Here is a 23,582-nt window from a genome sequence, read left to right as displayed (position 1 = left end):
ACACATTTCCTGCTAAAACCAGTCGTAAATCTCTTTCTTATTATATTTTGTTTCTCCTTAATACATCATGCTAACGCAATTTCTTTTATTAGTTACATTTTTTACTACTGTAAAGTACTGATACGAGGGCTGTTCAAAAAATACGCGGACTGTTTGAATTGCGCGGCTCCAGTTGGTTCCAGGGAAACCGCTTGGTGTCGCTAGGTTCGCACAGATCAGCTGATTACGACGCCATTTCCCGATTGTTGCAGATATCTTCATTTGTGTATTAGCTACGCGGTTTTAAGTGAAGTGCGATTTTATCGTTTGGCGGATTTCAGAATGAATGACCTGAAGGAGCAACGACTTGCTGTGAAATTTTGTGTTAAACTTGGAAAATCTGCGACTGAAGCTTTTGCAATGCTTAACACGGCTTACGGTGATGTTGCTATGAAGCGTACGGCATGTTTCAAGTAACATGAACGTTTTAAGGATGGTCGACAGTCCATTGAAGATGATGAGCGTCCTGGACGTCCTTCCACGTCAATTGACGACCCACACGTCGACAAAATCAACACCCTGGTGCGGGCAAATCGACGTCTGACTGTTAGGAAGCTTGGTGAAGAGTGTGGAATACCAGTTGGATCTTGTTACGAGATTTTGACCGAAAAATTGAAGATGCACCGCGTTGCTGCGAAATTCGGCCCTCAGAACTCGTGAGTTTTGGCCAAGCACTCGATCACTGTTCTTCCCCACCCACCCTACTCACCTGACCTTGCTCCTTGCGATTGTTTCTTGTTCCCCAAACTCAAAAGACCCTTGAAAGGAAGAAGATTTGAGACGATTCTCCAGATTAAGGCAAATGCGACAAAGGAGCTGGAGGACATTACAAAAGAAGCGTACCAGAACTGTTTCAACAAGTGGAAACACCGTTGGGATACGTGTGTGCGTTGGGGAGGAGAGTACTTTGAAGGGGTCCCAGACCTGTAACTTCTAAATAAAGTACATTTTGTTTTATGACGTCAGTCCGCGTATTTTTTGAACAGACCTCGTATTTCTATACTGCATTATGAATATCTACCTAAGACCAGTTTATTGTTTAAACAGGCCTAGCGTTGCCTGGTAGTTAGGGCGCTATATTCGCAATCTCCGGGTGGCTCTTTCAAATTCCCTCAGCAAACGTACCAGTCCCTTCAGTCATGAGAACGTTATATTTGCTGGTCAGTCCCAGTATTTTTTGATAAAGCGTAGCACAAGAGTTGGCGGTGGGTGGTGTTAATTAGCTACCTTCCTTCTAGTCTATAACTGCTAAATTAGGAACAGCTAGCGCAGAGAGTTTTTGAGTGGCTTGTAGCGAAATGTAAAACAAACAAACTATTGAGACAACTATTCTGATGTAACTATGTCACTACAATTCAATTACAACAGTGTTGTAACAACGACATAATATATTTGTTGTTCCACATTTTGCGATTTTTTTTACTTTGTATTTAATTTGGAAAGCATTTTCTTAAAAACCAAAAGCGAGTACTAATGATTCATGCGTTTTACACAATAAACGTTATTCCAAGTCACGTTAATTCTGATTGAAAATCAACAGAAAACATAACGAACACCTTGAAATCTGGTACAGCGTGTCCAGTCTTACCCAAATTAAGCTTGTGACTCTCAATATGCCTCTGGTGAAATTTGATACTTGCATGTCGAGCTGTTTATGTATACATTTTGAATATGAATTATTTTGTTTTTGTTGTTGTTGAACTTCGCGCAAAGCTACACGAGGGCTATCTGCACTAGCCGTCCCTAATTTAGCAGTGTAAGACTAGAGGGAAGGCAGCCAGTCATCACCATCTACCGCCAACTCTTGGGCTACTCTTTTACCAACGAATATTAGGATTGACCGTCACATTATAACGCCCCCCACGGCTAAAAGGGCGAGCATGTTTGGTATGACGGGAATTCGAATCCACGACCCTCGGGTTATGAGTCGAATGCCTTAACCACCTAGCCATGCCGGGTCCCTTAATTTTGAAGTAACAAATGAGAAGGAAGGAAAGCGGTAAGCACCTCTCACCGCCAGCTCTTGGGCTACTCTTTTCAAAGAATATTGGGATTGACCAACGCATTATAACGTCCACACAGATAAAAGGGTGAACGTTTTCGGTCGCAGCATTCGAAGACTAACAGGCTGCGAGTCAAGAATCCTAACAAACAGATCATATGATGCCTGACGAATTGCTTCTTCTCTTGTTAAAATTGTTTGCTACTGAAAAATGGTATTTGTTCTCTATTTTGCTCCATTAAACTATAATAAAAACAGAAGTCTAGTCTCTAACTCGAAACAATATAAGTTTAGGCTTATTGTACTGTTGTTTGGAGTTTTTTGTTTTTACTCACGGGCTGTCTGTGTCAGCAGTCCCTTGTTTGGAACTGATAAACTAGGAAAAACACAGTTAGTACACAACCCCTACCTTGAACACTTTTATTAGACAGAATAGAAGGATTCGCAATTTACTACTATAGCGCACCTATCATTCAAATTTTAGGACTCGTTTGTACGGCAATGGCGCGTGTTTCAAAAATAATCGGATTCGCAGTCCAAGAACGTTAGCGTGCCCAAAGTACTATAACACTGAAAGAAAGTGTTAATGGGCAATTATGTCGCATTAACAAAAGCTTGAATCGTGGAAAAAATTATATTATTTGTTAGAACCTAAGAATGATGCTAAGTTTCTGTACCATCGATATTTATAATCGCTTTGCTAACATAGAATTTTCTCCATTAACTAAATAAGCCCGACAGTTAATAGTAGATATTACTGTTCTACGGCTTTGACAGGTGATAAAATACTCGAAGTAATGAAATTTTATTACTACTTTTGGGAAGCGCGAAACATCCTGGGTTGACTGGTTATGAAGTTTGGAGTTAAATAGTGTCAGTTACAGATGCTAAAGTTCGTGAGGGAAATAACATGGTCTGATTATACTTTAGGGTAAACATTTTCGTCTTTTTAACGTTCCAAGCTTGCGATGAAATTTAAAGTTAGTGAGGAAGGAATTCTGGAAGAACATAAAACGTAATCGAGTTCTCAAGTATGTAACTTAAGAGAAAAAATTGCTCTTTTGAAAGCTTCGTTGGATGGCATCACATAAATAGCGAGTTTGTTGCTTACTCTATTGTGTCTTTTCTGTTAATACACTCACTTCACGAAGCCTGTTTCCCTTATTCTTCAGAGGATAAATGCTGAATCGAGAGTCAACAATGTCACTTGGTAGCTATAACAAGAACTTGGCTTTCTAGCAAGTTATTCAAATGTTTCTTTTCTTGTCACAATGTTGCATAAGAATAACTTTGATTTGTGGTAAGTTATTCAATTGTTTCTTTTCTTGTCATCATGTTGCACAAGAATAACTTTGATTTGTGGTAAGTTATTCAATTGTTTCTTTTCTTGTCACCATGTTGCACAAGAATAACTTTGATTTGTGGTAAGTTATTCAAATGTTTCTTTTCTTGTCACTATGTTGCACAAGAATAACTTTGATTTGTGGTAAGTTATTCATTTGTTTTTTTCTTGTCACCATGTTGCACAAGAATAACTTTGATTTGTGGTAAGTTATTCAATTGTTTCTTTTCTTGTCACCATGTTGCACAAGAATAACTTTGATTTGTGGTAAGTTATTCAATTGTTTCTTTTCTTGTCACCATGTTGCACAAGAATAACTTTGATTTGTGGTAAGTTATTCAATTGTTTCTTTTCTTGTCACCATGTTGCACAAGAATAACTTTGATTTGTGGTAAGTTATTCAAATGTTTCTTTTCTTGTCACTATGTTGCACAAGAATAACTTTGATTTGTGGTAAGTTATTTATTTGTTTTTTTCTTGTCACCATGTTGCACAAGAATAACTTTGATTTGTGGTAAGTTATTCAATTGTTTCTTTTCTTGTCACCATGTTGCACAAGAATAACTTTGATTTGTGGTAAGTTATTCAATTGTTTCTTTTCTTGTCACCATGTTGCACAAGAATAACTTTGATTTGTGGTAAGTTATTCAAATGTTTCTTTTCTTGTCACTATGTTGCACAAGAATAACTTTGATTTGTGGTAAGTTATTTATTTGTTTTTTTCTTGTCACCATGTTGCACAAGAATAACTTTGATTTGTGGTAATTATTCATTTGTTTTTTTCTTGTCATCATGTTGCACAAGAATAACTTTGATTTGTGGTAAGTTATTCAATTGTTTCTTTTCTTGTCACCATGTTGCACAAGAATAACTTTGATTTGTGGTAATTATTCATTTGTTTTTTTCTTGTCATCATGTTGCACAAGAATAACTTTGATTTGTGGTAAGTTATTCAAATGTTTCTTTTCTTGTCACTATGTTGCACAAGAATAACTTTGATTTGTGGTAAGTTATTTAAATGTTTCTTTTCTTGTTACTATGTTGAAAAACAATAACTTTGATTTGTGGTAATTATTACATTGTTTTTTCTTGTCACCATGTTTCATAAAAATAACTTTGATTTGTGGTAAGTTATTCAATTGTTTCTTTTCTTGTCACCATGTTTCATAAGAATAGCTTTGATTTGTGGTAAGTTATTCAATTGTTTCTTTTCTTGTCACCATGTTGCACAAGAATAACTTTGATTTGTGGTAAGTTATTCAATTGTTTCTTTTCTTGTCACCATGTTGCACAAGAACAACTTTGAGTTGTGGTAAGTTATTCAATTGTTTCTTTTCTTGTCACCATGTTGCACAAGAATAACTTTGATTTGTGGTAAGTTATTTAAATGTTTCTTTTCTTGTTACTATGTTGAAAAACAATAACTTTGATTTGTGGTAATTATTACATTGTTTTTTCTTGTCACCATGTTTCATAAAAATAACTTTGATTTGTGGTAAGTTATTCAATTGTTTCTTTTCTTGTCACCATGTTTCATAAGAATAGCTTTGATTTGTGGTAAGTTATTCAATTGTTTCTTTTCTTGTCACCATGTTGCACAAGAATAACTTTGATTTGTGGTAAGTTATTCAATTGTTTCTTTTCTTGTCACCATGTTGCACAAGAATAACTTTGAGTTGTGGTAAGTTATTCAATTGTTTCTTTTCTTGTCACCATGTTGCACAAGAATAACTTTGAGTTGTGGTTAGTTATTCAATTGTTTCTTTTCTTCTCACCGTGTTTCACAAGAATAACTTTGATTTGTGGTAAGTTATTCAAATGTTTCTTTTCTTGTCACCATGTTGCACAAGAATAACTTTGAGTTGTGGTAAGTTATTCAATTGTTTCTTTTCTTGTCATTATGTTGCATAAGAATAACTTTGATTTGTGGTAAGTTATTCAATTGTTTTTTTTCTTGTCACTATGTTTCATAAGAATAACTTTGATTTGTGGTAAGTTATTCAATTGTTTCTTTTCTTGTCATTATGTTGCATAAGAATAACTTTGATTTGTGGTAAGTTATTCAATTGTTTCTTTTCTTGTCATTATGTTGCATAAGAATAACTTTGATTTGTGGTAAGTTATTCAAATGTTTCTTTTCTTGTCACCATGTTGCACAAGAATAACTTTGAGTTGTGGTAAGTTATTCAATTGTTTCTTTTCTTGTCATTATGTTGCATAAGAATAACTTTGATTTGTGGTAAGTTATTCAATTGTTTTTTTTCTTGTCACTATGTTTCATAAGAATAACTTTGATTTGTGGTAAGTTATTCAATTGTTTTTTTTTCCTGTCACCATGTTACTGAGTAACCTCTATAAGGACGCTAATTCTCTGGTAAGTTTTTTAATTATTATTTCTTTCTAATCACTCAGTTACTTTTACAAGAACTCTACTTGTCTGACAACTTATTTCTGTTAACACATATCTTGTTTGTTTTTTCACTTTTTTCTTATTTTGTGCTTTGTGGATTGAAAACCAACGGCGTCAGAAAATGATGGATCACTTCTACCTTTTTATTCACACACGTAGCCTAACTGACGAATTCTGGTGTTGAGGGAAAGGCCAATTGAGCAGTATCTATGTGGGAGATAAAGGATGGATATGAAATTCTGTTTTTAGACACTTCTGATTTTTAATCCGAAATGGGAAAATTAATAAGTGTGTGGTAGGAAACCAATTGCCTGTCACAAAATATACGATCTTTTTTTCAGTAAGCCACAAGAATTTTAATATGGTAATATTATGTTGTCGAACACATTTTGAAGACATTTTCAAAAAAGTATCACAATTATTAAAGTGAAACTGTATTAGAGCATCAATTACGGTAGAAAATAACAAATTCTGTCTATTATATCTTCCACCATGGTCTTGTATTAGCTTACTTTTACTGGAGAAATTTGTTGTTGGATTACCGAGTTGTATGGAGTTCGTCCATTAAGACGCACAAACGAAATGTTTAATGGGAATAACAAGTTTGTTCGGCCTGGTCACTCATTTTTATACACATTAATAATAAGAATAAGCCTATCAAAACATATTACGGTTAAAATTAGTAAATAAAATACATCTGATGCAATAGAAGAAGAGAACATAATATGTATGGTATTTCATGAAATAGGCCCGGCATGGCCAAGCGCGTTAAGGCGTGCGACTCATAATCTGAGGGTCGCGGGTTCGCATCCCCGTCGCACCAAACATTCTCTCCCTTTCAGCCGTGGAGGTGTTATAATGTGACAGTCAATCCCACTATTCGTTGGTAAAAGAGTAGCCCAAGAGTTGGCGGTGGGTGGTGAAGACCATCCCTCTAGTCTTACACTGCTAAATTAGGGACGGCTAGCACAGATAGCCCTCGAGTAACTTTGTGCGAAATTAAAAAAAAATACAACAAAAACAATTTTAAATTACAACGAAGAAATTTAACCCCTCTGAAGGAAGACAAAATAAGTTACTCTGCCGTTTGGTACAAAAATATCGATTTTTTTAACTTGATTTAGAAGTTCGCTGTAACATATTTTTATGAAAGTTTCTTATTTTCTATTACATAACTAAGCTGAATTTAGTTCACGTAATTGAATTTTTTCCGTTGTCTGGACTTACTTGGACTACGAAATAAAGCTACAGACAGGACGAATTCTGCACATTTTCTTCTCCAAGTTGATAATTTGGAGTAATTTTGAAGAAATAGAGTAATTCCTTATGGACTGAACTGAGCATCATTTTTACCAAATAGTCCAAAAGAGTCTGTCCAACGATTTAGCACACTACAACAACATAGTTTTGGAAACCCGGGGGAAACTGTTTTATGAGCAAACATAATACTGAAACTTAACTTGTAAATTTTATGAACCATCTTAACAGTGTTGTTGGGAATATTAACATGATATGGGTGTGGGTATATATGAGACTTAAACATTTATTACTGTAAACTACATACACTTGTTAAAAACTATTTATCATGCAATAGCTGGTACTGCTTTAGTGTGCTGTTAGCGATACTTAAAACAGGAAACTGTATCGTTCTTTAGAATGCTCCCAGTGGCATAGCGGCATATCTACGGATTTAACGTTTTGGGACAACGTGAGACCTATTGGTCCATACTGTTCCAATACTAAACTAAACAGAGCACAGTTAACTTTTTTGTGCTTAATAATAAACAACAACTTTAGCATGTTTGAAATGTGATCTGAAAGAGAATAAACGGAGTGATATTGTTTTCGAATTTCGCGCAAAGCTACTTGAGGGCTATCTGCGCTAGCCGTCCCTAATTTAGCAGTGTAAGACTAGAGGGAAGGCAGCTAGTCATCACCACCCACCGCCAACTCTTGGGCTACTCTTTTACCAACGAATATTAGGATTGACCGTCACATTGTAACTTCCCCACGGCTGAAAGGGCGAGCATGTTTGGTGCGACGGGGATTCGAACCCGCGATCCTCAGATTACGAGTCGAACGCCTTAACCCACCTGGCCATGCCGGGCCCAGAGTAATATACCTGAAATTTTTATTATAATCTTTTTCATTGTGCGTCAACGGCTTGAATGAAATTTTCGCTTAGAGTAAAACCATACATGCGTGTTCATTTTATTTGGTAAATATATACAAATGGTATCAAACAAATTACAAAAACAAACCGAAAATTGGGGTAAGACTAGTAAGATTTTTTTTATTTAATCGTAAAAAAAACAACACCATTGTATCAGGTTGGAAAACTGATAAAAAGAGAAATTAAATACTGAGAGGATTACATTTATAATATAAATATTGAGAGGGTTACATTTATAATATAAATACTGAGAGGGTTACATTTATAATATAAATACTGATAGGATTACATTTATAATATAAATACTGATAGGGTTACATTTATAATATATATACTGAGAGGATTACATTTATAATATAAATACTGATAGGGTTACATTTATAATATAAATACTGAGAGGGTTACATTTATAACATAAATACTGAGAGGGTTACATTTATAATATAAATACTGAGAGGGTTACATTTATAATATAAATATTGAGAGGGTTACAATTATAATATAAATACTGATAGGGTTACATTTATAATATAAATACTGAGAGGGTTACATTTATAATATAAATATTGAGAGGGTTACATTTATAATATAAATACTGAGAGGGTTACATTTATAATATAAATACTGAGAGGATTACATTTATAATATAAATACTGATAGGGTTACATTTATAATATAAATACTGATAGGGTTACATTTATAATATATATACTGAGAGGATTACATTTATAATATAAATACTGAGAGGGTTACATTTATAATATAAATACTGAGAGGATTACATTTATAATATAAATACTGATAGGGTTACATTTATAATATAAATACTGATAGGGTTACATTTATAATAATGCAGCTGGACAGGTTCGCATTTTATAAAAAATAAGAAGATAAACTGATTTACTTTGTAAAGCCAAATATTTTGTTCTCAACAAAACACTCTACATTTCTTTACTGTTCCTCTCGTTTCTCCACGAAGGTACGACGCATATGCTTGACAGTTTAAACCCTAAAGTTCAAGGTTCGATGTCTGAGTCCACATATCGCCTGTAGCCCATTGTGAATGTTTTAATTACACATCCATAGTTAATACGCTGTAAAAGTCAAAGTTCGATCCCTGAGTTCACATATCGCCTGTAACGCATTGTGAATGTTTGAATTACAAATTCATACAATACGCTGTTTTATAATTTTTGAGTTAATGTAGCTCATTGATGCATTGGAAAAATGCAGAATATGTAAACGAAGATCCCAGAATGAGAGTTCACATCACCAAAGATCGGGTTTCGATAGTCGTGATGGGCACATTATATATAGCCCATTATGTCGCTCTTTGCTTATGAACAAACAAAGAGTTTGTTGAAGATTATTAGTTGTTTTGTTGGTTGTTTTTTTTTCTAAATTCAAAAGAGCTGCTTTATAAATAAGGTATACATATATGTGTGCATAAATACATCATTTTGCTCACAGACTAATTTTTGGTTATGAAGCACTCATTGCAAAACGTGGTTTGTGAACCTTTGATTCATATCGTATTAACAACATCCATAGATATCGTATTGTAGAGCATATATTTCATTATAATTAGGTACATACCACTGTGAACTTAACCACAGTGTATCTTATTATTTTAATACAGTTAAAAACGTTGGAACCACGAGGATAATAATACTATTATATATACACGTGTATGAATCATTCTAGAGATATTCAAAACATATTAAAGCTATATTAATCATCGTATATTTAAACTGTTCTTATTGGTAGTTACAGTGCTGGCGTAAATAATTAAAGTTGTTTTATTGGTTTTTAAATTGTTTTCATTGGTAATTTCACTATTGATGTAAGGTAAGTTCTTTTCTTTGGTATTGACTGTAGTGACGTGAGGTATTTCGATTATTTCTATTGGAAGTTACGGTACCGATGTTAAATATTTCAGTTGTTTTTATTGATACTTACAGAACTGGTGCTAACTACTCAAATTGTTTTTGTTAGTACGTGCAGTTCTGATATGAGGTACTTAAATTGTATTTGATGGTTGACAAGTTTGTAACATAAAAAGTTATACTAACGTTTTTGTTATGTTAATACTCGATATAACAGTTATTGTTTCTTAACATTTTGTAACGTGTGATCACAATTATAAATAAATAAACCTACATATATGTCTGAGCGTTGTTGCCAGCGTACTATAAAGAATTATTATGTTAAATGAATATTTTGACTATACCTACAAGTGTACTATGAATATTTTGACTGTACCTACCAGTGTACTATGAATATTTTATTACGTTAAATGAATATTTTGATTATACCTACTAGTGTACTATGAATATTTTGACCATACCTACCAGTTTACTATGAATATTTTGACTGTACCTACCAGTGTGTTATGAATATTTTATTATGTTAAATGAATATTTTGACTATACCTACAAGTGTACTATGAATATTTTGACTGTACCTACCAGTGTGTTATGAATATTTTATTACGTTAAATGAATATTTTGATTATACCTACTAGTGTACTATGAATATTTTGACCATACCTACCAGTTTACTATGAATACTTTAACTGTACCTACCAGTGTGCTATGAATATATTGACTGTACCTACCAGTATACTATGAATGTTTTGACTATACCTACCAGTGTACTATGAACGTGTTGATTATACCTACCAGTGTACTATGAATATTTTGACCATACCTACCAGTTTACTATGAATACTTTAACTGTACCTACCAGTGTGCTATGAATATTTTATTACGTTAAATGAATATTTTGATTATACCTACTAGTGTACTATGAATATTTTGACCATACCTACCAGTTTACTATGAATACTTTAACTGTACCTACCAGTGTACTATGAATATATTGACTGTACCTACCAGTATACTATGAATGTTTTGACTATACCTACCAGTTTACTATGAATACTTTAACTGTACCTACCAGTGTACTATGAATATATTGACTGTACCTACCAGTATACTATGAATGGTTTGACTATACCTACCAGTGTACTATGAATACGTCGATTATACCTACCAGTGTGCTATGAATATTTTATTACGTTAAATGAATATTTTGATTATACCTACTAGTGTACTATGAATATTTTGACCATACCTACCAGTTTACTATGAATACTTTAACTGTACCTACCAGTGTACTATGAATATATTGACTGTACCTACCAGTATACTATGAATGTTTTGACTATACCTACCAGTTTACTATGAATACTTTAACTGTACCTACCAGTGTATTATGAATATATTGACTGTACCTACCAGTATACTATGAATGGTTTGACTATACCTACCAGTGTACTATGAATACGTCGATTATACCTACCAGTGTGCTATGAATATTTTATTACGTTAAATGAATATTTTGATTATACCTACTAGTGTACTATGAATATTTTGACCATACCTACCAGTTTACTATGAATACTTTAACTGTACCTACCAGTGTACTATGAATATATTGACTGTACCTACCAGTATACTGTGAATGTTTTGACTATACCTACCAGTGTACTATGAATACGTCGATTATACCTACCAGTGTGTTATGAATATTTTATTACGTTAAATGAATATTTTGATTATACCTACTAGTGTACTATGAATATTTTGACCATACCTACCAGTTTACTATGAATACTTTAACTGTACCTACCAGTGTACTATGAATATATTGACTGTACCTACCAGTATACTATGAATGTTTTGACTATACCTACCAGTTTACTATGAATACTTTAACTGTACCTACCAGTGTACTATGAATATATTGACTGTACCTACCAGTATACTATGAATGGTTTGACTATACCTACCAGTGTACTATGAATACGTCGATTATACCTACCAGTGTGCTATGAATATTTTATTACGTTAAATGAATATTTTGATTATACCTACTAGTGTACTATGAATATTTTGACCATACCTACCAGTTTACTATGAATACTTTAACTGTACCTACCAGTGTACTATGAATATATTGACTGTACCTACCAGTATACTGTGAATGTTTTGACTATACCTACCAGTGTACTATGAATACGTCGATTATACCTACCAGTGTGTTATGAATATTTTATTACGTTAAATGAATATTTTGATTATACCTACTAGTGTACTATGAATATTTTGACCATACCTACCATTTACTATGAATACTTTAACTGTACCTACCAGTGTACTATGAATATATTGACTGTACCTACCAGTGTACTATGAATGTTGTGATTATACCTACCATTGTACTATGAATATTTTATTACGTTAAATGAATATTTTAATTACACCTACCAGTGTACCATGAATATGTCGATTATACCTACCAGTGTACTATGAATATTTTATTACGTTAAATGAATATTTTAATTACACCTACCAGTGTACCATGAATATGTCGATTATACCTACCAGTGTACTATGAATATTTTACCTGTACCTATCAGTGTACTATGAATATATTGACTGTACCTACCAGTATACTATGAATGTTTTGACTATACCTACCAGTGTACTATGAACGTGTTGATTATACCTACTAGTGTACTATGAATGTTTTGACCATACCCACCAGTGTACTATGAATATTTTGACTGTACCTACCAGTGTACTATGAATATGTCGATTATACCTACCAGTGTACTATGAATATTTTATTACGTTAAATGAATATTTTGATTATACCTACTAGTGTACTATGAATATTTTGACCATACCTACCAGTTTACTATGAATACTTTAACTGTACCTACTAGTGTACTATGAATATTTTATTACGTTAAATGAATATTTTGATTATACCTACTAGTGTACTATGAATATTTTGACTATACCTACCAGTTTACTATGAATACTTTAACTGTACCTACCAGTGTGCTATGAATATTTTATTACGTTAAATGAATATTTTGATTATACCTACTAGTGTACTATGAACGTGTTGATTATACCTACAAGTGTACTGTGAATATGTTATTATGTTAAATGAATATTTTTAATATCCTCAGCAAGAATATTTTCAATGTTCTACTAGATCTTTATATTAATTAGTGCATGATTAAGTAACGATTTGTAAAATGTGTTTGTTTGAAATTAAGCACAAAGCCACCCAATGGGTTATCTATGCTCTGACCACCAAGGGTATCGAAACTCGGATTCTAGGGTTTAAGTCCGCAGACATAACGCTGGACATAACTGGGAGAGGGGAAGGTGTGTTTAATTCAGTAATCTATCCAAAGATAGCCTTCTTCTAGTTTTGCGCGAAATTCAAAATATCAAATATTTATCAGTAAAGATACCGAGCACTTAAAAAGATTTAATTACATGTTATTCTATTTCATTAGAATTAAGTGAGTTATTAATCTTATCGTATTATGAAAGCACTAAAAATGTTTTGTGTTAGCATGAAGATTCACCCTGAAAAAATATTATTTTTATGTTTGATTGCTTTTCATCAAGTTATTTATGGAAGTATGAAACGTCAGTCATTTCTTGCTGTATTTCTCTTTGGTTGAAAACAACGTGTTAGTTATTTTCTGAATGTAATATAATTAATTTAAATTCTAGATATTAGTCTTACCGTAATAAGTGAGTCTTGATTCCCCCATTTTTCATCATCCAGCTCGATTACGTTTCGAATAGAGTGAAAAACAAAATTCGCGAAAGATGATTAGGGAAACCAGAATTTTTTATGACTAGGGTAAGACAAAGCTTCAAGATGTTAAATTAAGAAGACCTACCTCAGTTTGTAAAATAAAATAAACTGTATTGTTCACTATTGGCATAAACCAATAGATGTGGCCAATCATTTTTATCAGTCGTATAACTTACTGATAGAAAGAAAAGCTGGCATTCATTTTGTTTGCTTTGCCCTAACCACCTGGCCGAGCCGGACCAACATTTAAGTATTTGGTTAGAATATCCTAATGGGCGGCGTCGGGTTTCTGAACTATATATATTTTTTTCTTATCGTTCATTTGAAAATTAGGAACGGCTGGCGCAGATACTCTTGTAAAGCTTTGCGCAAAAAGTCCAGAAGGAATTAGGTAATATGCATGAATGTCACAGTAGTTAATGAGACACAAAAATGTTATTATTAGGATTCGAAATGACTAATATATTCTTACCTTACCAATTATTTGTGAACTATTAATTCTAAATTACGTTTTAAAGCTGCAATTTACCATACCATTGTACCAGTAATGTGGTATGATATTATCTTACTCCTATTTCACCAACTATTTGTGAGCTATTAATTCTAAAATACTTTTTAAAGCTACAATTTACCATACCATTGTACCAGTAATGTGGTATGATATTATATTACACCCATTTCACCAACTATTTGTGAACTATTAATTCTAAAATACGTTTTAAAGCTATAATTTACCATACCATTGTACCAGTAATGTGGTATGATATTATCTTACTCCTATTTCACCAACTATTTGTGAGCTATTAATTCTATAACCCGTTTTAAAGCTATAATTTACCCTACCATTGTACCAGTAATGTGGTATGATATTATATTACACCTATTTCACCAACTATTTGTGAGCTATTAATTCTAAAATACGTTTTAAAGCTACAATTTACCCTACCATTGTACCAGTAATGTGGTATGATATTATATTACACCTATTTCACCAACTATTTGTGAGCTATTAATTCTAAAATACGTTTTAAAGCTACAATTTACCCTACCATTGTACCAGTAATGTGGTATGATATTATATTACACCTATTTCACCAACTATTTGTGAACTATTAATTCTAAAATACGTTTTAAAGCTACAATTTACCCTACCATTGTACCAGTAATGTGGTATGATATTATATTACACCTATTTCACCAACTATTTGTGAACTATTAATTCTATAATACGTTTTAAAGCTACAATTTACCCTCTACCATTGTACCAGTAATGTGGTGTGATATTATATTACACCTATTTCACCAACTATTTGTGAGCTATTAATTCTAAAATACGTTTTAAAGCTACAATTTACCCTACCATTGTACCAGTAATGTGGTATGATATTATATTACACCTATTTCACCAACTATATGTGAACTATTAATTCTATAATACGTTTTAAAGCTACAATTTACCATACCATTGTACCAGTAATGTGGTATGATATTATATTACACCTATTTCACCAACTATTTGTGAGCTATTAATTCTATAATACGTTTTAAAGCTGCAATTTACCATACCATTGTACCAATAATGTGGTATGATATTATCATACTTCTATTTCACCAACTATTTGTGAACTATTAATTCTAAAATACGTTTTAAAGCTACAATTTACCATACCATTGTACCAGTAATGTGGTATGATATTATATTACTCCTATTTCACCAACTATTTGTGAGCTATTAATTCTATAATACGTTTTAAAGCTGCAATTTACCATACCATTGTACCAGTAATGTGGTATGATATTATATTCCTCCTATTTCACCAACTATTTGTGAGCTATTAATTCTATAATACGTTTTAAAGCTGCAATTTACCATACCATTGTACCAGTAATGTGGTATGATATTATCTTACTCCTATTTCACCAACTATTTGTGAACTATTAATTCTAAAATACGTTTTAAAGGTACAATTTACCATACCATTGTACCAGTAATGTGGTATGATATTATATTACTCCTATTTCACCAACTATTTGTGAGCTATTAATTCTATAATACGTTTTAAAGCTGCAATTTACCATACCATTGTACCAGTAATGTGGTATGATATTATATTACTCCTATTTCACCAACTATTTGTGAGCTATTAATTCTAAAATACGTTTTAAAGCTACAATTTACCATACCATTGTACCAGTAATGTGGTATGATATTATCATACTCCTATTTCACCAACTATTTGTGAACTATTAATTCTAAAATACGTTTTAAAGCTACAATTTACCATACCATTGTACCAGTAATGTGGTATGATATTATCTTACTCCTATTTCACCAACTATTTGTGAGCTATTAATTCTAAAATACGTTTTAAAGCTACAATTTACCATACCATTGTACCAGTAATGTGGTGTGATATTATCTTACTCCTATTTCACCAACTATTTGTGAACTATTAATTCTAAAGTTAACATGTATGTAATGTTAACTTAAGTTTGAAACTTAACATGTTTATAGATGTTTCCTGGTTTTGAAACTCATGTTGAGCTGAAAATACTAACTAGATTGTAGAGGACATGTTTGTTAACTTGTTATCGCTACATGTGTGATTTTATCCGGGGCTTTAAGGCCATGTTGAGTAAGTTTGTGTCATGATTTTAATAGAGTTTTTAAAACCACGTTGATTAAGTTTATTTCATGATTTTAACCGTGGTTTATAAGACACGTTGATTAAGTTTATGTCATGACTTTAACCGAAGTTTTTAAGCCACGTTGATTAAGATTATGTCATGACTTTAACCGAGATTTTTAAGCCACGTTGACTAAGATTATGTCATGACTTTAACCGAGGTTTTTAAGCCACGTTGATTAAGCTTATGTCATGACTTTAACCGAGGTTTTTAAGCCACGTTGATTAAGTTTATGTCATGACTTTAACCGAGGTTTTTAAGCCACGTTGATTAAGTTGATGTCAAGACTTTAACCGAGGTTTTTAAGCTTCCTCACTCTCTCAACATTTCTTGGTCTTATTCGAGAAGTTAACGTAAACTTGGACATACAGTTCATAATTTTCGATGCGGTATTAAGTTATACGTTTGTTTGTTTGGAATTTCTAAATTCAGCTAGTAGCTTCACAAAGCAACTCGAGGGCTATCTGTGCTAGCCGTCTCTAATTTAGCAGTGTAAGACTAGAGGGAAGGCAGCTAGTCATCACCACCCACCGCCAACTTTTGGGCTACTCTTTTACCAACGAATAGTGGGATTGACCGTCACATTATAACGCCCCCACGGCTGGGAGGGCGAGCATGTTTGGCGCGACGCGGGCGCGAACCCGCGACCTTCGGATTACGAGTCACACGCCTTAGGCGCTTGGCCATGCTAGGCCATTAAGTTATACTTAAGTTCGCGTCGAGTTCAGGTATTTATTGCTTTAATAAGATTACAATATTGCTTTATGGACGAAAGTGACAAGACGGTGTGTTCGTGGACTTACTACGCTAGAAGCCGAATTTCCATATACATGGTGAACACAGATAGCTCCTTGTGTAGCTTTGTGATTACTTAGCTTCAAACAAAAATATCTAGTCAGTTTTATTAGGTTGATTATTATCCAAGTATACGTGTTCGTTGTATTAATCTAATATTACTTTATGTGTTGAAAACATATATTCATGGTTTTCCTGGGCTTCTTGCTTTTCTTAGAATATTTGCTTTCTGTCTGAGGAAATATATATTTATGGCTTTGTTCTGGGCTTGACTTTTATGTTGTTTAAACAAATGTATATATTTAACAAAGCTTAAAATTATAATATGAATTTATAGCTTATGTAAGGTGGTAGTATGTATATTAACCTTCAAAACGTGGTTAATGAGAATGATAAGTATTAACGAATACTATTTTAACTTGGGTTAATATATACGTGATTTAGAACACACATATGTGCCTGTTTCTTCCGTTAGTATGTATGTATCACCAAGCACGACGTTTGGTATGTAGGGATGGGCCGGAGAAAATGGCCGACGAACATTATGTGTTGCTTGTTATAGTCTCGTATGTCCCTTGTAATGATCTAAGAGACTTTTATGAGCACATAACTTGGGTTTTAGAGGTTTTCAAAAGCTATTACAATCTTCAGTTTAGTTAAAAAAACATCGTTAAAGTAGAGAACCAGTGAGTAGTGTAACAGCCAAGTGTTTTATTGGTTATTCTGATGCTGACGTCAGGAGGGTTAACTCACCAATGTTTGAAGTTGTTACAATGATTCACACACAAAATGTATTTTTACTTGGGGAGTGCAGAAGCAGTCTGTATTTTGTGTATTCATCCTACGTTGTTCCTGTATTTTGTGTATCCATCCTACATTGTTTCTGTTTTGTGTATCCATCCTACGTTGTTTCTGTATTTTGCGTATCCATCCTACGTTGTTTCTGTATTTTGTGTATCCATCCTACGTTGTTTCTGTATTTTGTGTATTCATCCTTCGTTGTTTCTGTATTTTGTGTATTCATCCTACGTTGATTCCATATATTGTGTATTCATCCTTCGTTGTTTCTGTATTTTGTGTATTCATCCTATGTTGTTTCTGTATTTTGTGTATTCATCCTTCGTTGTTTCTGTATTTTGTGTATTCATCCTTCGTTGTTTCTGTATTTTGTGTATTCATCCTACGTTGTTTCTGTATTTTGTGTATCCATCCTTCGTTGTTTCTGTATTTTGTGTATTCATCCTACGTTGTTTTCATATTTTGTGTATTCATTCTACGTTGTTTCTGTATTTTGTGTATCCATCCTACGTTGTTTCTGTTTTGTGTATCCATCCTACGTTGTTTCTATATTTATGTATACATCCTACGTTGTTTCTGTATTTTGTGTATTCATCCTACGTTGTTTCCATATTTTGTGTATTCATCCTACGTTGTTTCCATATTTTGTGTATCCATCCTACGTTGTTTCTGTATTTTGTGTATTCATCCTTCGTTGTTTCTGTATTTTGTGTATTCATCTTACGTTGTTTCTGTATTTTGTGTATCCATCCTACGTTGTTTCTGTTTTTTGTGTATCCATCCTACGTTGTTTCTGTATTTTGTGTATCCATCCTACGTTGTTTCTATTTTGTGTATCCATCCTACGTTGTTTCTGTATTTTGTGTATTCATCCTACGTTGTTTCCATATTTTGTGTATTCATCCTACGTTGTTTCCATATTTTGTGTATTCATCCTACGTTGTTTCCATATTTTGTGTATCCATCCTACGTTGTTTCTGTATTTTGTGTATTCATCCTTCGTTGTTTCTGTATTTTGTGTATTCATCTTACGTTGTTCCTGTATTTTGTGTATCCATCCTACGTTGTTTCTGTTTTGTGTATCCATCCTACGTTGTTTCTGTATTTTGTGTATCCATCCTACGTTGTTTCTGTTTTTGTGTATTCATCCTACGTTGTTTCTGTATTTTGTGTATTCATCCTACGTTGTTTCCATATTTTGTGTATTCATCCTACGTTGTTTCTGTATTTTGTGTATCCATTCTACGTTGTTTCTGTATTTTGTGTATCCATCCTACGTTGTTTCTGTATTTTGTGTATTCATCCTACGTTGTTTCTGTATTTTGTGTATTCATCCTACGTTGTTTCCATATTTTGTGTATTCATCCTACGTTGTTTCTGTATTTTGTGTATCCATCCTTCGTTGTTTCTGCATTTTGTGTATTCATCCTACGTTGTTTCTGCATTTTGTGTATTCATCCTATGTTGTTTCTGTATTTTGTGTATTCATCCTACGTTGTTTCCATATTTTGTGTATTCATCCTACGTTGTTTCTGTATTTTGTGTATCCATCCTTCGTTGTTTCTGTATTTTGTGTATTCATCCTATGTTGTTTCTGTATTTTGTGTATTCATCCTTCGTTGTTTCTGTATTTTGTGTATTCATCCTATGTTGTTTCTGTATTTTGTGTATTCATCCTACGTTGTTTCTGTATTTTGTGTATCCATCCTTCGTTGTTTCTGTATTTTGTGTATTCATCCTATGTTGTTTCTGTATTTTGTGTATTCATCCTATGTTGTTTCTGTATTTTGTGTATTCATCCTACGTTGTTTCTGTATTTTGTGTATTCATCCTACGTTGTTTCTGTATTTTGTGTATTCATCCTTCGTTGTTTCTGTATTTTGTGTATTCATCCTACGTTGTTTCTGTATTTTGTGTATTCATCCTACTTTGTTTCTGTATTTTGTGTATTCATCCTTCGTTGTTTCTGTATTTTGTGTATTCATCCTATGTTGTTTCTGTATTTTGTGTATTCATCCTACGTTGTTTCTGTATTTTGTGTATCCATCCTTCGTTGTTTCTGTATTTTATGTATTCATCCTACGGTTGTTTCCATATTTTGTGTATGCATCCTACGTTTTTTCTGTATTTTGTGTATTCATCCTTTGTTGTTTCTGTATTTTGTGTATTGATCCTACGTTGTTTCTGTATTTTGTGTATTCATCCTACGTTGTTTCTGCATTTTCTGTATTCATCCTATGTTGTTTCTGTATTTTGTGTATTCATCCTTCGTTGTTTTTGTATTCATTTTACGTTGTTTCTGTATTTTGTGTATCCATTCTTCGTTGTTTCTGTATTTTGTGTATCCATCCTACGTTGTTTCTGTTTTGAGTAATTATCCTACGTTGTTTCTGTATTTTGCGTATCCATTCTACGTTGTTTTTGTATTTTGGGTATCCATCTTACGTTGTTTCTGTATTTTGTGTATTCATCCTACGTTGTTTCTGTATTTTGTGTATTCATCCTACGTTGTTTCTGTATTTTGTGTATTCATCCTACGTTGTTTCTGTATTTTGTGTATTCATCCTACGTTGTTTCTGTATTTTGTGTATTCATCCTATGTTGTTTCTGTATTTTGTGTATTCATCCTACGTTGTTTCTGTATTTTGTGTATTCATTTTATGTTTTTCTGTATTTTGTGTATTCATCCTACATTGTTTCTGTATTTTGTGTATTCATCCTACGTTGTTTCTGTATTTTGTGTATTCATCCTACGTTGTTTCTGTATTTTGTGTATTCATCCTTCGTTGTTTCTGTATTTTGTGTATTCATCCTTCGTTGTTTCTGTATTTTGTGTATTCATCCTACGTTGTTTCTGTATTTTGTGTATCCATCCTACGTTGTTTCTGTTTTTTGTGTATCCATCCTACGTTGTTTCTGTATTTTGTGTATTCATCCTACGTTGTTTCTGTTTTTTGTGTATTCATCCTACGTTGTTTCTGTATTTTGTGTATTCATCCTACGTTGTTTCTGTATTTTGTGTATTCATCCTACGTTGTTTCTGTATTTTGTGTATCCATCCTACGTTGTTTCTGTATTTTGTGTATTCATCCTTCGTTGTTTCTGTATTTTGTGTATTCATCCTACGTTGTTTCTGTATTTTGTGTATTCATCCTACGTTGTTTCTGTATTTTGTGTATCAATCCTTCGTTGTTTCTGCATTTTGTGTATTCATCCTATGTTGTTTCTGTATTTTGTGTATTCATCCTATGTTGTTTCTGTATTTTGTGTATTAATCCTTCGTTGTTTCTGTATTTTGTGTATTCATCCTACGTTGTTTCTGCATTTTGTGTATTCATCCTATGTTGTTTCTGTATTTTGTGTATTCATCCTTCGTTGTTTCTGTATTTTGTGTATTCATCCTACGTTGTTTCTGTATTTTGTGTATCCATTCTTCGTTGTTTCTGTATTTTGTGTATCCATTTTACGTTGTTTCTGTTTTTTGTAACCATCCTACGTTGTTTCTGTATTTTGTGTATTCATCTAATGTTTTTTCTGTATTTTGTGTATTCATCCTACATTGTTTCTGTATTTTGTGTATTCACCCTACGTTGTTTGTGTATTTTGTGTATTCATCTTACGTTGTTTCTGTATTTTGTGTATTCATCCTACGTTGTTTCTGTATTTTGTGTATCCATCCTACGTTGTTTCTGTATTTTGTGTATCCATCCTACGTTGTTTCTGTATTTTGTGTATTCATCCTTCGTTGTTTCTGTGTTTTGTGTATTCATCCTACGTTGTTTCTGTATTTTGTGTATTCATCCTACGTTGTTTCTGTATTTTGTGTATTCATCCTTCGTTGTTTCTGTATTTTGTGTATTCATCCTATGTTGTTTTTTTGTATTTTGTGTATTCATCCTATGTTGTTTCTGTATTTTGTGTATTCATCCTTCGTTGTTTCTGTATTTTGTGTATCCATTCTTCGTTGTTTCTGTATTTTGTGTATCCATCCTACGTTGTTTCTGTTTTGTGTATCCATCCTACGTTGGTTCTGTATTTTGTGTATCCATCCTACTTTGTTTCTGTTTTGTGTATCCATCCTACGTTGTTTCTGTATTTTGTGTATTCATCCTACGTTGTTTCCATATTTTGTGTATTCATCCTACGTTGTTTCCATATTTTGTGTATCCATCCTACGTTGTTTCTGTATTTTGCGTATCCATCCTACGTTGCTAATGTATTTTGTGTATTCATCCTTCGTTCTTTCTATATTTTGTGTATTCATCCTATGTTGATTCCATATTTTGTGTATTCATCCTACGTTGTTTCTGTATTTTGTGTATTCATCCTTCGTTGTTTCTGTATTTTGTGTATTCATCCTTCGTTGTTTCTGTATTTTGTGTATTCATCCTACGTTGTTTCTGTATTTTGGGTATTCATCCTACGGTTGTTTCCATATTTTGTGTATTCATCCTACGTTGTTTCTGTATTTTGTGTATTCATCCTACGTTGTTTCTGCATTTTCTGTATTCATCCTATGTTGTTTCTGTATTTTGTGTATTCATCCTTCGTTGTTTCTGTATTTTGTGTATTCATCCTACGTTGTTTCTGTATTTTGTGTATCCATTCTTCGTTGTTTTTGTATTTTGTGTATCCATCCTACGTTGTTTCTGTTTTTTGTAACCATCCTACGTTGTTTCTGTATTTTGCGTATTCATCTAATGTTTTTTCTGTATTTTGTGTATTCATCCTACATTGTTTCTGTATTTTGTGTATTCATCCTACGTTGTTTGTGTATTTTGTGTATTCATCCTACATTGTTTCTGTATATTGTGTATTCATCCTATATTGTTTCTGTATTTTATGTATTCATCCTACGTTGTTTCTGTATTTTGTGTATTTATCCTACGTTGTTTCTGTATTTTGTGTATTCATCCTACATTGTTTCTGTGTTTTGTGTATTCATCCTACATTGTTTCTGTGTTTTGTGTATTCATGCTACGTTGTTTCTGTATTTTGTGTATTCATCCTTCGTTGTTTCTGTATTTTGTGTATTTATCCTTCGTTGTTTCTGTATTTTGTGCATTCATCCTATGTTGTTTCTGTATTTTGTGTATTCATCCTACGTTGTTTCTGCATTTTCTGTATTCATCCTATGTTGTTTCTGTATTTTGTGTATTCATCCTTCGTTGTTTCTGTATTTTGTGTATTCATCCTACGTTGTTTCTGTATTTTGTGTATCCATTCTTCGTTGTTTTTGTATTTTGTGTATCCATCCTACGTTGTTTCTGTTTTTTGTAACCATCATACGTTGTTTCTGTATTTTGTGTATTCATCCTACGTTTTTCCATATTTTGTGTATCCATCCTACGTTGTTTCTGTATTTTGCGTATCCATCCTACGTTGCTAATGTTTCTGTATTTTGTGTATTCATCCTTCGTTCTTTCTATATTTTGTGTATTCATCCTATGTTGTTTCTGTATTTTGTGTATTCATCCTACGTTGTTTCTGTATTTTGTGTATTCATCCTTCGTTGTTTCTATATTTTGTGTATTCATCTTATGTTGTTTCTGTATTTTGTATATCTATTTTACGTTGTTTCTGTATTTTGTGTATTCATCCTTCGTTGTTTCTGTATTTTGTGTATTCATCCTTCGTTGTTTCT

At 32.8% G+C, this 23,582-nt stretch overlaps 1 protein-coding gene across 1 annotated transcript in view; it reads left to right on the top strand.

Moving 5' to 3' along the window:
* Positions 1–23,582, top strand: part of LOC143247943 (coiled-coil domain-containing protein CG32809-like) — a 472,276-nt gene that overhangs the window by 55,231 nt on the left and 393,463 nt on the right. The window lies entirely within an intron of this gene.

This window comes from Tachypleus tridentatus, chromosome 3 (assembly GCF_004210375.1).
Source record: "Tachypleus tridentatus isolate NWPU-2018 chromosome 3, ASM421037v1, whole genome shotgun sequence".
Taxonomy (NCBI): Eukaryota; Metazoa; Arthropoda; class Merostomata; order Xiphosura; family Limulidae; genus Tachypleus; species Tachypleus tridentatus.
Note: the sequence above shows the minus strand (reverse complement) of the source record. Positions and strands in the feature narration are given on the sequence as shown.